Here is a 10739-nt window from a genome sequence, read left to right as displayed (position 1 = left end):
ATGGAAATTCCCTAATGTCTTTGTAAATAGTCACAGTGAGGCTATACCTGGGGACTTCTATGCATTCAGAGAAATCATGAGAAAATACAGGATAAAAAACCAAGGTTTACTTCACATACCAAGCTCCACAGACAGGTATCTGAAAAGGGGCTGCCTTCACATGTGTTCATATATGTAGTATGCTATCCCACATGCATGCAGTCGGCACCTTTAGACCCACAGAGGCAGACACCAGGACCAGGCTTCCTGTTCCACTGGGGATGTTGGTACACACAGTAACTTCTTTGCTGAAAAATGCTATAACAAGGCTAATCTAAATAGAACTAGTAATACGCCACAAAAAAAAAAAAAGAAAAGAAAAGAAAAAGAAAAGAAAGAACCCATTACTCTGGATATAGGTGTCAGAACATCTGTCAACACTGACCTGTCAGAGAGGGACTGAGTCTAGAATGTCCTCCTCATCTTTACATATCTCAGAAAAAATAAAACCTATCTCGAGTCTAAAGTTTTAATTTAATAGCTAATATTCTGTGAGATGGACGGTGGAGAATGAGACAGAGAGAGAGGGAGAGAGAGAGAGAGAGAGAGAGAGAGAGAGAGAGAGAGAGAGAGAGAGAGAGAGAGAGAGGGAGAGAGAGAGAGAGAGAGAGAGAGCGCCAGGGACCAGGGGAAAAGAGGAGGGAGACAGAGAGTAGGGAAGAATGAGAGAGGAAGCAGGAATCACCTTTAAGGCTTTTCTTTCCTCTTTCTTTCAAATGACACAATAGAATTTTTTTTCCTGAAGTTGTATTAGGGATTCACTTAAGCAGAAATGAACTGTAATATGCAAATAGTTCTAATTGGACTGCTAATAGAGCGTGTCTCTGTTGTTTTTTTGTAGGGAGTTTTATGCCTATGTAATCAGTGCAGACAGCCGTTAAGTAAATGAAGAGGCAACTAACAATGTCAGAAAAGAGACCGGGCGGTTCCGGCTGACACTACCCTAATCTTCCAGGACCCATTAAATGGCAGTTTCAACGCATTACCTACCATAACATCCTTGAATATCACTGATTTTATTTGCAGTATCAAACATTCCATTTCATGCCCCATTAACAGTGGGAGCCTGAGCTTTTTGACGCAGCTAAACATTTTACTAACTACCTGGACTAAGTAACCAATTAACTTTTGGAGACAATACGGCCAATTAAGCGCGAAAAGGTAAGGCTGTCATCCCCCACGAAAATTGAATTTCCTCTTCCTGATGGCACTTATTGTCGCTGCTCAATTGTTAATGGGGATTCGGTCCCTATTAAAGGATGAAGGCAGTGTGGAATGGAAAAGTTCAGGGGACTTGGTTCCTAAAGAGTAGGTCACAAAGTGTCCCAATCGGCCACTAATTCAGTTAACTTTTCTTCATGCCAGATTATTGGATGAGACTGTAGCAGGACTCTAATATGACATTCGGTGATAGTACATTGCACAATCTGGTTGCTTCTGAGGAACCCATAGGCTCAGGGCTGCACTTAGGACCTTGTATGGAAGGCTTGGGGGCGGGGGAGGTGCGGGAGGGGGGGGGGAGGAGAAACGTTGTTTTTCTTTTTGTTGTTGTTTGTTTGTGGGCTTTTTTTTTTTTTTCTTGACAGCAGAAAGATGAGTGTCCAGCAAGATATTACCCTGCTTATGACTGGTGTGGCCTCTTCAGAGAGTAAACCACAAAGCTGTGGCTAGAGAGGTGTGCTCCAAATTAACCCTCTGTGGTTTGGGAAGTCGTTTACTAAATGGCAGACAGGGTCTCCGGCAGCGATTCTGCTCCCTGGATCTGACTCCGGTCGACGGAAATGGAGCACAAGTAATGAACTTGGATATCACATTTTGAAAGCTGGAGGCAAATCTCATTCCCGTCGGTAGGGAAGTCTTTCATCTTTAGAAGCACAGAAGAAAATTTGTCCTGGAGGGCACTGTCCATGGGCCTTGTAGGAGTGAAATACACAAAACTCACGTGGAGCCATGGCCCAAATGTTGACCATACATCTGTTTCAAAGGAAACATAAAAATTAAAAAAAAAAAAAAGGACCATATAGCTTCTATTTGGTAAAAATGTAACTCTTCTGAAGGGGAAGACAAATCGATTGAAGATTCTGATAAAGAAGGAAGAACAAGAACGCCAAACCTAATTATTTGGATCGGACTTTACACATTCCATGTTTTCCAAGCAGTATAACTTAATGCTCTGTTTGCATGTATATCTGTTTACTCTTTTAGCGTCTGGTCCCTGTGCAGGCCAGAAGAGGGTATCAGAGCCCTGGCAAATAGAGCTACAGATGGTTGGAAGCTGCCATGTGGGTGCTGGGAATTGAACCCTGGGCCTCCGTAAAAATAGACAGTACTCTTAACCACTGAGCCACCTCTCCCACCCCAAGTAGTAGTCTTTATTTTTATATTTATATAATTTTCTTATTTATCTAATGCCTGTTCACATACACTTAAAATCTAATTTGGGACTGAATGCTCATAATAAAGCCAGGCTCTCAACTATGCATATACTTATTAACAGGCTCGACTATTGTTTTAGTGGTAAAAAAGTGTTAGGACCCACAGCAGACCCTAGTTTGCAGATGTTTATGCTGTTTCTGACAGATACTGTATGATGGAAGCAGGAGACAGAGCATAAAGAACAAAGAATTAGCATTAGACATTTTCAGATGTGTCTTTTCAGATGTGTCTTGATAAGAGTGTTTATTTCCAAGGACCTAAGAAAAAATTTCTCTAGGTTACTCAGAATCAACTAATGCTATGGTGAGCTTTCCATGGGTTTTTCTCAGGAGTTGTAATTTTTGTGACAGAAGGGCTTTCTCTGCACTGTTTATTTAAGCCCTTTCCCATGTCGGAGGATGATTTAAAAAGGACTGTGAGACTTCTATGCTTCCTGTTCCTTAAGAAAGATAGAGGTGTAAAGCCAGATCGCCAATGCTTCCCACTCCCACCCACATCTCTACATGAGACTACTGCAAACAAACAAGCGATGACCAAATGACGTCAGCATGCCTCAGACCACAGAAAGGGCTGCAGCCAGGAGGGTCTAATAACCTAGGACATGCAGCAAAGGCAGGAGAATTTCCCCTGCTGCTCGGGCCTCTCCAGAGCTTACACTGTGCCCTGCCGGTGGGGGAGAAAGTAGAAGAGTTACCCTGGGAAATCTCTGCTCTCTGAAGCATGGAGGGAGCTGACATTCTTGGGTTAATGGGGAGTAAAGAGAGGGAGGAAAGTAAGCAGCTACGATGATGCCATTCAAGCAAGATCACCTCAGAGTTCTCTTCAACTGGAGGAAGGCTGTTCCCAGGAAGCCAAACAACAAACAAAAGATGACAGATCCCGGGGGTAACCACCCAGACTACTTGAAAATTCCTTATCTAACACATACTCCAAAAAAAAAAAAAAAAAAAAAAGCTGTCTAACTGTAATCCTAGGAAAGGTCATAGGGAACTTGTGTAATACAGGAAACGGAGAGTTACTAATTCTATGGGAAACCATGAAATTAATTCAGATGTATCAATAAAGTATTTGGAAGAAAAAATAAGCGCACCCTTTATCATCTTGGAATGCTCAAGTGTTCACTGAAATATAATATTTACAATAGTATAAGGACATGTTTATATGTATTTGGTTGAACATATTCTTGATAACCACAAGTACTAACAGGTTTTAGAAATCTACACATAAGCTAACCTAAGGGGAAAATAGCTCAACATTTGAAAAATGTCCATTTTTTCAGTTAATAAAAATTCTGACAAATCAATAAAAAAATCAGGACACTAGCAGTTTTCAAAGACATAAATAAAAATGACCAATAAATACATTTAGTTTCTGAGCTTTGCTCACAATTTTAAGACGTGCAAATGAAAAACAGCAAGTTCCCATTTTTCATCTTTCTGACCAAATAAATGCCAAGGTAGATTTTTCTTCAGAGCCCAAGCAGGGAGAAGTGGCTTGTCACATACTCAAGGGTTCTGGAGAGCGAGTGACTGATGTATCCCCAGCTTAAAATGACTCAGTCAATAGTTTGATAGCTGCGAACAACACACACACACACACACACACACACACACACACACACCATGTTTCATATACTTTTTTTTCACAGAAAGTTAATTATTGGCAATAAAGTATCTGCAAATAAGAGAATAATAGTTACGATAAATTTAGGTGAGCTAGATGGAACATACCTACAACCGCATGTTTGAGAGGATGAGGCAGGAGGATGATAAATGTGAGGCCAGCCTGCGCTATACAATGAGACTCTGTCTCAGTGAATAAGAAGGGCAGGGGTGTAGCTCAGTGTCTGAATGGTTTCTTAGCATGCACAATCCCCCAGCTTTGAACTATAGCACCTGGAAAAACATATTCAGATGAATTACACAGAATTGATTTTTTGACATGTAACATGGGAGAAAAAGATCAAGTACAGCCTGGCAGGTATAACATGTTTTCTTCTCCTATTGCATGCATGATATTTTCCCTTGAGTGTGCCTACAGATTTACTCTTATGTTTCCTTCCCATAGAGTCCCATGGATACATACCTATCCTTTTGGAACTAATGAACTAATGCCTTCACGAGTGTATGGAGCTCTTGACCAGACTCCTAAGACGTAATGCTTGCAGGTTACTTTTGACATCTGTCGTTGCTGATGAAGAGCCTTCCATCTTTTCCTTTGGACATTCTGGGATTTCCAGTTAAGCTTGTGCATCCTTTCATATAAATTACCGCCATCATTACTAAGAGTACTTTGGGCACGGAGATGCAAGGCATATTCTTTCCATGGCTCACACTGAAAACAGAAAATGAATTTTTATTAAGAAATACAGGTTATCCCTGGCTGCCAATGAGGTTACAGAGTCATTGTAGAAATTTAAAAGACATGATCTTTTTCTACCATGACAGCCTGCAATAATTTGCCTTTACCAGTGATGTTCTCTGAAGGCTTATCACGCTCAGTGTTGTGTTAAAACACAAACTCACCTCTTCCCCTGAGAAATGCACATTTTAATAAAGGGCAGGCATTCTTGTGAAGTGGGCAAATGTTAATAACAAGTGATTCACGGTCCTTTAAGGGCACTTGAAAGATTACAGTAACAAGATATAAATGAGATGCCTAGACATGTTTGGGCTTGATTTACTATTTAGCTTTTTAAATATTTTCTGAAATATCATCTCTCTGCTTATTCAAGAAGTGGAAAACAAGTCCAAAGAGCCCAACTTTGAACCATTTTGGATCTACCTTTGGTCTGACTATTCAGAGAGGAGTGGTAGGTGAAGTGTTGAAGCACTCAGGCATGGCTGGGTGTTACCTGCAAGCTGCAGAAAGATCCATTTTAAAGCATTCTTTCATGAGTATTTGCTCACGTCAATAAGTTGTCTTCTGCAGCTCCCTGTGCTGACTCACTGGTGGAATATTACTTATTTCAGTAAGTTTATAGTTGCTGGACAAATGTGTTGAGCTTTATTTTTTTTCATATTCATGAGACATAGTTGTAAACCCGTATCTTATCTTAGTAATGAGACTATGCCTTTTCTGAGAATGGAAAATGTATTATGGAGGTGGCTGTAGGCAGATAGAAAGTAACAGTGTACTTACATCTGGTTTTGATTCTTATAGTATCCTTTAATTTTCTAGCAGCCATACCCTATGGTGGGCACTGGCTCTTCTAGCCACACATTGCAAGTAGAGAAGACCTGCATTGTAAAACAGATCTGAGGGCCCACGCCGTGACTTACTGGATAAGGAAGCTTGCCAGCAAGACTGACAACGTGAGTTCTCCTTCTGAAGCTCACACAGCAGATGAAGTGAACTGATCTTGGGAAGTTGTTGTTGTTGTTTTAAGATTTATTTAGATATTATAAGTCAGTGCATTTTAGCAGTTTTCAGACACACCATAAGAAGGCATCCAATCTCACTACAGATGGTTGTGAGCCACCATGTGGTTGCAGGGATTTGAACTCAGGACCTCCGGAAGAGCAGTCAATGTTCTTAACCACTGAGCCACCTCTCCAGCCCAAGTTGTTTTCTGACCCCCCCCCCCCCCCACACACACACACATGCATCTTGGCGTGTATACACATCTGGATCCACTTGTGCATCACTTACATGCACAGCCACAGGTGCCAACACACTCAGTGAACACACAGACACAGAGCCCGACACAGAGAGACATAGAGAGACACACAGAGAGAGAACAAAGTTGCAAAAATATATACAACTAAATTTAGAAAGTGCCACAAAACCTGAATGCTTAAAATACATTTTTTTTTCTGCTTGCTTGTCTTAGGATGATTGAATTTGCAGCCACAAACAAATAAAAGGGAAATGGGTGTGACAAGCCACCAGAAAGGACTATAGAGACATGTGTAGACTGCAGTATAGCTTGGAGTCAAATGAGTACAACAGGAGTGCCCATGGCAAGGGGAAATGGGACCAACAGCAGGTGAGACTCACTGATGAAGAGGATGCTCTCAGAATAAGGTGTATGAAGCAAAGGGCCAAAGAGGATGAATGGGATACTATTTCTGAGCAGTTATTACAGGATTATAGAAGATGGGAATACACAGTTGGGGTGGTGCTAAATGCAGTAGTAGAACCTGAAGTCTTTGCTGACTTAGATAAGCCGATAGATTACAATTGAAGTCAGTAACTATTAAGTCACTAATGTATTTTACCATCACTAATGGAGAATACATTCATTCTGTTTGATGAGACTACAGAAATTTGGGGATCTGGTATCTTCCATGCCTAACAGTTGGTATGTAGTCTCTGTCAACCAAACTTTAAAAAAGATCCACAGATGTGAATGATGGAGGTGAAGCGCGTACCTGAACAGAGATGAAAAGCTCTAAGAAGAGCATCCTCCATACCTTTAGAGTGAGAAACACAGACTTAAGAGTTCTGCATCTGGGATAAGGTTATATAGAATCAAGGACGAAAATGGAGGAAATGGAAGAGGAGACAAACATAGTTTGTTATGGGTTTGAAGTCATTCAAAGTCATTTAAGTTGTAATAATGAGGTTCGTTTAAGACCCGGGACTCGCTGAAATAATATGGTGAAAGCCGTGAGACATTAAAACCGTACTTGCCATAACAGAATCCATTTGAACTATTATTAATCTAATCTCTTAAGTGCATGTAATACTCCAGCAAGCACACCAAAGCTTTGAATTTGGTTTACACTAATAGAAGAGTATCTCCCATGCTTTTCAGTGGGATTCTCTGTACCATTAAGCAATTACTGGTGGCTAGAATACCAGCCCACATGTCGCTCTTTCTGGTTAGGGGATTTTGCCTGCCTGACTAAATCTTCCAATTAAATGCAATGGTACTATATCCACTTCAGGTCTGCATTTACAATGCACAGGGAGAAAAAAAAGTATTCTTAATTTCTGTAAACAGTCTGAGGAGCTATTGAACCACACACATAGACTTGCTGATTTGAAGCCTGCTAAGGAAGGAAGGATGTCATTGTGTAACAGGGGGCCGGGGGAATCGGAAGACAGGGAGCAGCTCATAGGTGTGGCAGCAGAATCTTCACAGACAAGGCCAACTCCATCCAGGAGCATCTTTCACGAATTTTTTTTTTTTTTTTTTGGTACATTTCTGTCCATTTCATCAATAGTTACATTTGAATGAATTTGTTTTAATTTCAAGTTTATTGAAATTGGGGGTGGGGTGGGGGCTAAGCATGGGCCAAATAATGTAGCCAGTGAAACTTCAACAATGCTTATTTATCAGAAATTCAAAGCTCTTAATGAAACCACACTGGTAGCATGTCCCTTACTATGGTGGCTGCTCCTAATATTAGTTCATTGTGACGCTGACAGGCACCTGAAGGTGGGGAAGACAGCTGTAGTTTTCAAAAGTTAGATTTCTAATTTCACAATTAGAAATAATTTTTTTAGTCATAAGAACAATTCTTTAATTTTTTTAGAAATAATTTTGTTTCTCTCTGTCTCTCTGTCTCTGTGTCTGTCTGCTGTCTGTCTGTCTGTCTGTCTGTCTGTCTGTGTGTGTATGTGTGTGTGTGTGTGTGTGTGTGTGTGTGTGTGTGTGTGTGTGTGTGTGTGTGTGTGTGTAGATGTATGTTTTGGAGGTATTTTCTCCAGTATCTGCTCAGAGGCTAGAAGAGGAAATTGTAGCCCTTGGAGCTAGAGCTACAGATGTTTGCAGGGACTCGGGATCCTCACATAGGTTCTGGCATCTGAACTCCAAACTTCACAATTACTCTACAAGTGCCTGAAACTACCGATGAGCCCCTTGAGCAATATTTAACCATATTTAGCAAGAATTTTTTTCACATTCACCATAATGATGATGATGCACGGGGTTGACATACAAATTTCCTTGGATTTAAGAAGGCCAGCCCAGAGAGATTGTTTCTGAACTGCAGGATGTTGAGGCTATGAAAGCCATCAACTCAAAGTCCAGTACCAAATGGTTCCTTAAACCTGGGCATTCACTGACCTTCTCCAAGCATCAGCTTTACCTGTGGAAACCAGACAGTAGCAGTACCTACACCACGGGGTTACTGCGAAAACTAAATGAGATCCTAAATCAAAGAACTTGCCTCAGTATCTTAATTATTCCTGAGCAAGTTCATACTTGAAGCCTTAGGAGTCACACAAATGGCAGAAGATAATGAATGTAAAAATATCTGAGTGAATTTACGTAACGTCATAGATAAGGTACTTGTAGATATTTTGACTATAACAAAATCAATGACCTGTGGGATGGATTTGTAGCTTCTTAATAAACTCATCTCAGAACTTACTGGAAACCCTGAGAAAACTACCATAAGGTGTTAAGTCCAAGGCAAAGAGTGAACAAGAGTATTAATGGATGAGACAGGCAGACATTTACCATTTACAGGGAGAAACACCTAACCATTGCATGTATATACACACATTTCTTAGTTGTCATACAGAAGGATGAAGTCATCCTCCTTGTTTGGAGGACAGTTGAAGCCACTGGAGATGATCTTATAGTCTTAAATACCTTAAAACATTTAATCTCAGAAGGACAAACATTGCATGTTTTCTTCCATTTGTGATTCCTAGATTTTACATAGATACTTAAAATCATGACTATATTAGTGACATGAAATAGAAGTACAACCAACTAGGGGACAAAGGGGATAGATGCAAAAGCAGATAGTGAGAGGGGGGAGGGGCTATGTAGGGGAGTGTTATTACCACTTGCTATAACTTTAAAAAGGAAAAATAAATGGAAGGTTCAAAAATATCTGGCATGTCTCCCACATCTGTACTTAACTGTTAAAATGACTCCAAATCTGATTTGTTTCTTTAATAGAAAGAAATAACTTCAACCAGACATTCAACTTGATGATTAAGGAATCTTAGATGAGGTGGGATAAAATATATGGTGTTTTCACTTTCTTGGTATTATAGGTGACTCCTTGACTGTCAACAGTTGGATATAATTTTAATTGTTCAATGTTATACTTCAGAATCATTCAGGATTCTGTGGTAAACTACTGTTTTATGTAAATACCTAGGCAAAGAAAGTGAAAACAGAAAACAACAACAACAACAACAACAACAGCAACAAAACTTCTCATATGTCAGCTGGGACTTCTTATAATCAAATACACTCTGGGAACTAGGATGAGGGATCTAGGTTAAAAGGACTATCTGCTTTTGCAATGAATGTGAATTAGATTCTTAGCACCCACACGTCAACTTATAAGCATCTGTATCTCCAGTTTGAGGGAATCTGACTCTCATTTTGCCTTCTCAAGTACCAGGCACAGAAGTGATTCATCTACATGCATGCAGGCAAAAAACACCATTAGCATAATAGCTACTAATTAAACAAACTTTGAAATATATATTGAATATACATAATATAAATGTATTGAGATTTTATACTATAAATTATAGCATATATAACTATTATATTATTCATATTATATATAAGTTATAGAATAATTAGATATTATACATTAATATAATATATACAATATAAATAATTATATAATTACAGTATAAATATGAACATATTATTTAAAAATATATACACATATGTGTGCATATTTTACATATACATATTTGTATGTATGTATATATATGTATATGTGTGTGTGTGTGTATGTGTGTGTGTGTGTGTTTTCAAACTTCCTATAAACACAATTAACTCACATTCTTGTTTTCCTGTCTTTTCCAAAGAAAATATTAGTTTTGGATGGTGTATGGTTTTTGGAGCCTGTACTGGTTTGAACCATAAACATTCTCCAAAGACCCTCTTATCAAAGGCTTAGTAAGCCATCTGTGGACCTACTGGGAAGTCACTGAACAGCTAGGAAGCAGGGTGTGCCTGGTCAGTGGGAGGCAGTTACATCATTTGTGATGTGCCTCTGAAAAGAGTTGGGGAATCCTGAACTTGCTGTTCTTTTTTGCCTTTTAGCTTTTGTGAAGAGAGCATTTGGCCCTACCTCTTAGGCAGGTCATGATGTTTACATACTACAGACCCACAAGCATCAAAGCCACAGATAATGGACAGAAACCTCCCAAACTGTGAGCCAAACTCTCCAGCTTCTGGGTGTTTGTCATAGCAGTAGAAAGGTAACATACTTTCTCTGCTCCACAAGCTTCTAGTCTCACTTTTGCTAGACTTTGACTTTTAAAAGGACATACTAGCCACTTGTTTTACTCTTGCCTTTCAAAGACAAGTGTGTGATTCAGTGACAAGAGAT

The 10739-nt window shown here is 39.6% G+C and overlaps 1 long non-coding RNA gene across 1 annotated transcript in view; it reads right to left on the bottom strand.

Moving 5' to 3' along the window:
- Positions 1-4569: 4569 nt before the first annotated feature.
- Positions 4570-10739, bottom strand: part of Gm36071 — a 32634-nt gene continuing 26464 nt past the window's right edge. Inside the window, exon 3 of the long non-coding RNA XR_391598.2 lies at positions 4570-4809. This is a non-coding gene — a long non-coding RNA (predicted gene, 36071). The remainder of the gene's footprint in view (positions 4810-10739) is intronic.

Source organism: Mus musculus, chromosome 7, assembly GCF_000001635.26.
Source record: "Mus musculus strain C57BL/6J chromosome 7, GRCm38.p6 C57BL/6J".
Taxonomy (NCBI): domain Eukaryota; kingdom Metazoa; phylum Chordata; class Mammalia; order Rodentia; family Muridae; genus Mus; species Mus musculus.
This window is presented reverse-complemented; position numbering and strand designations above follow the sequence as displayed.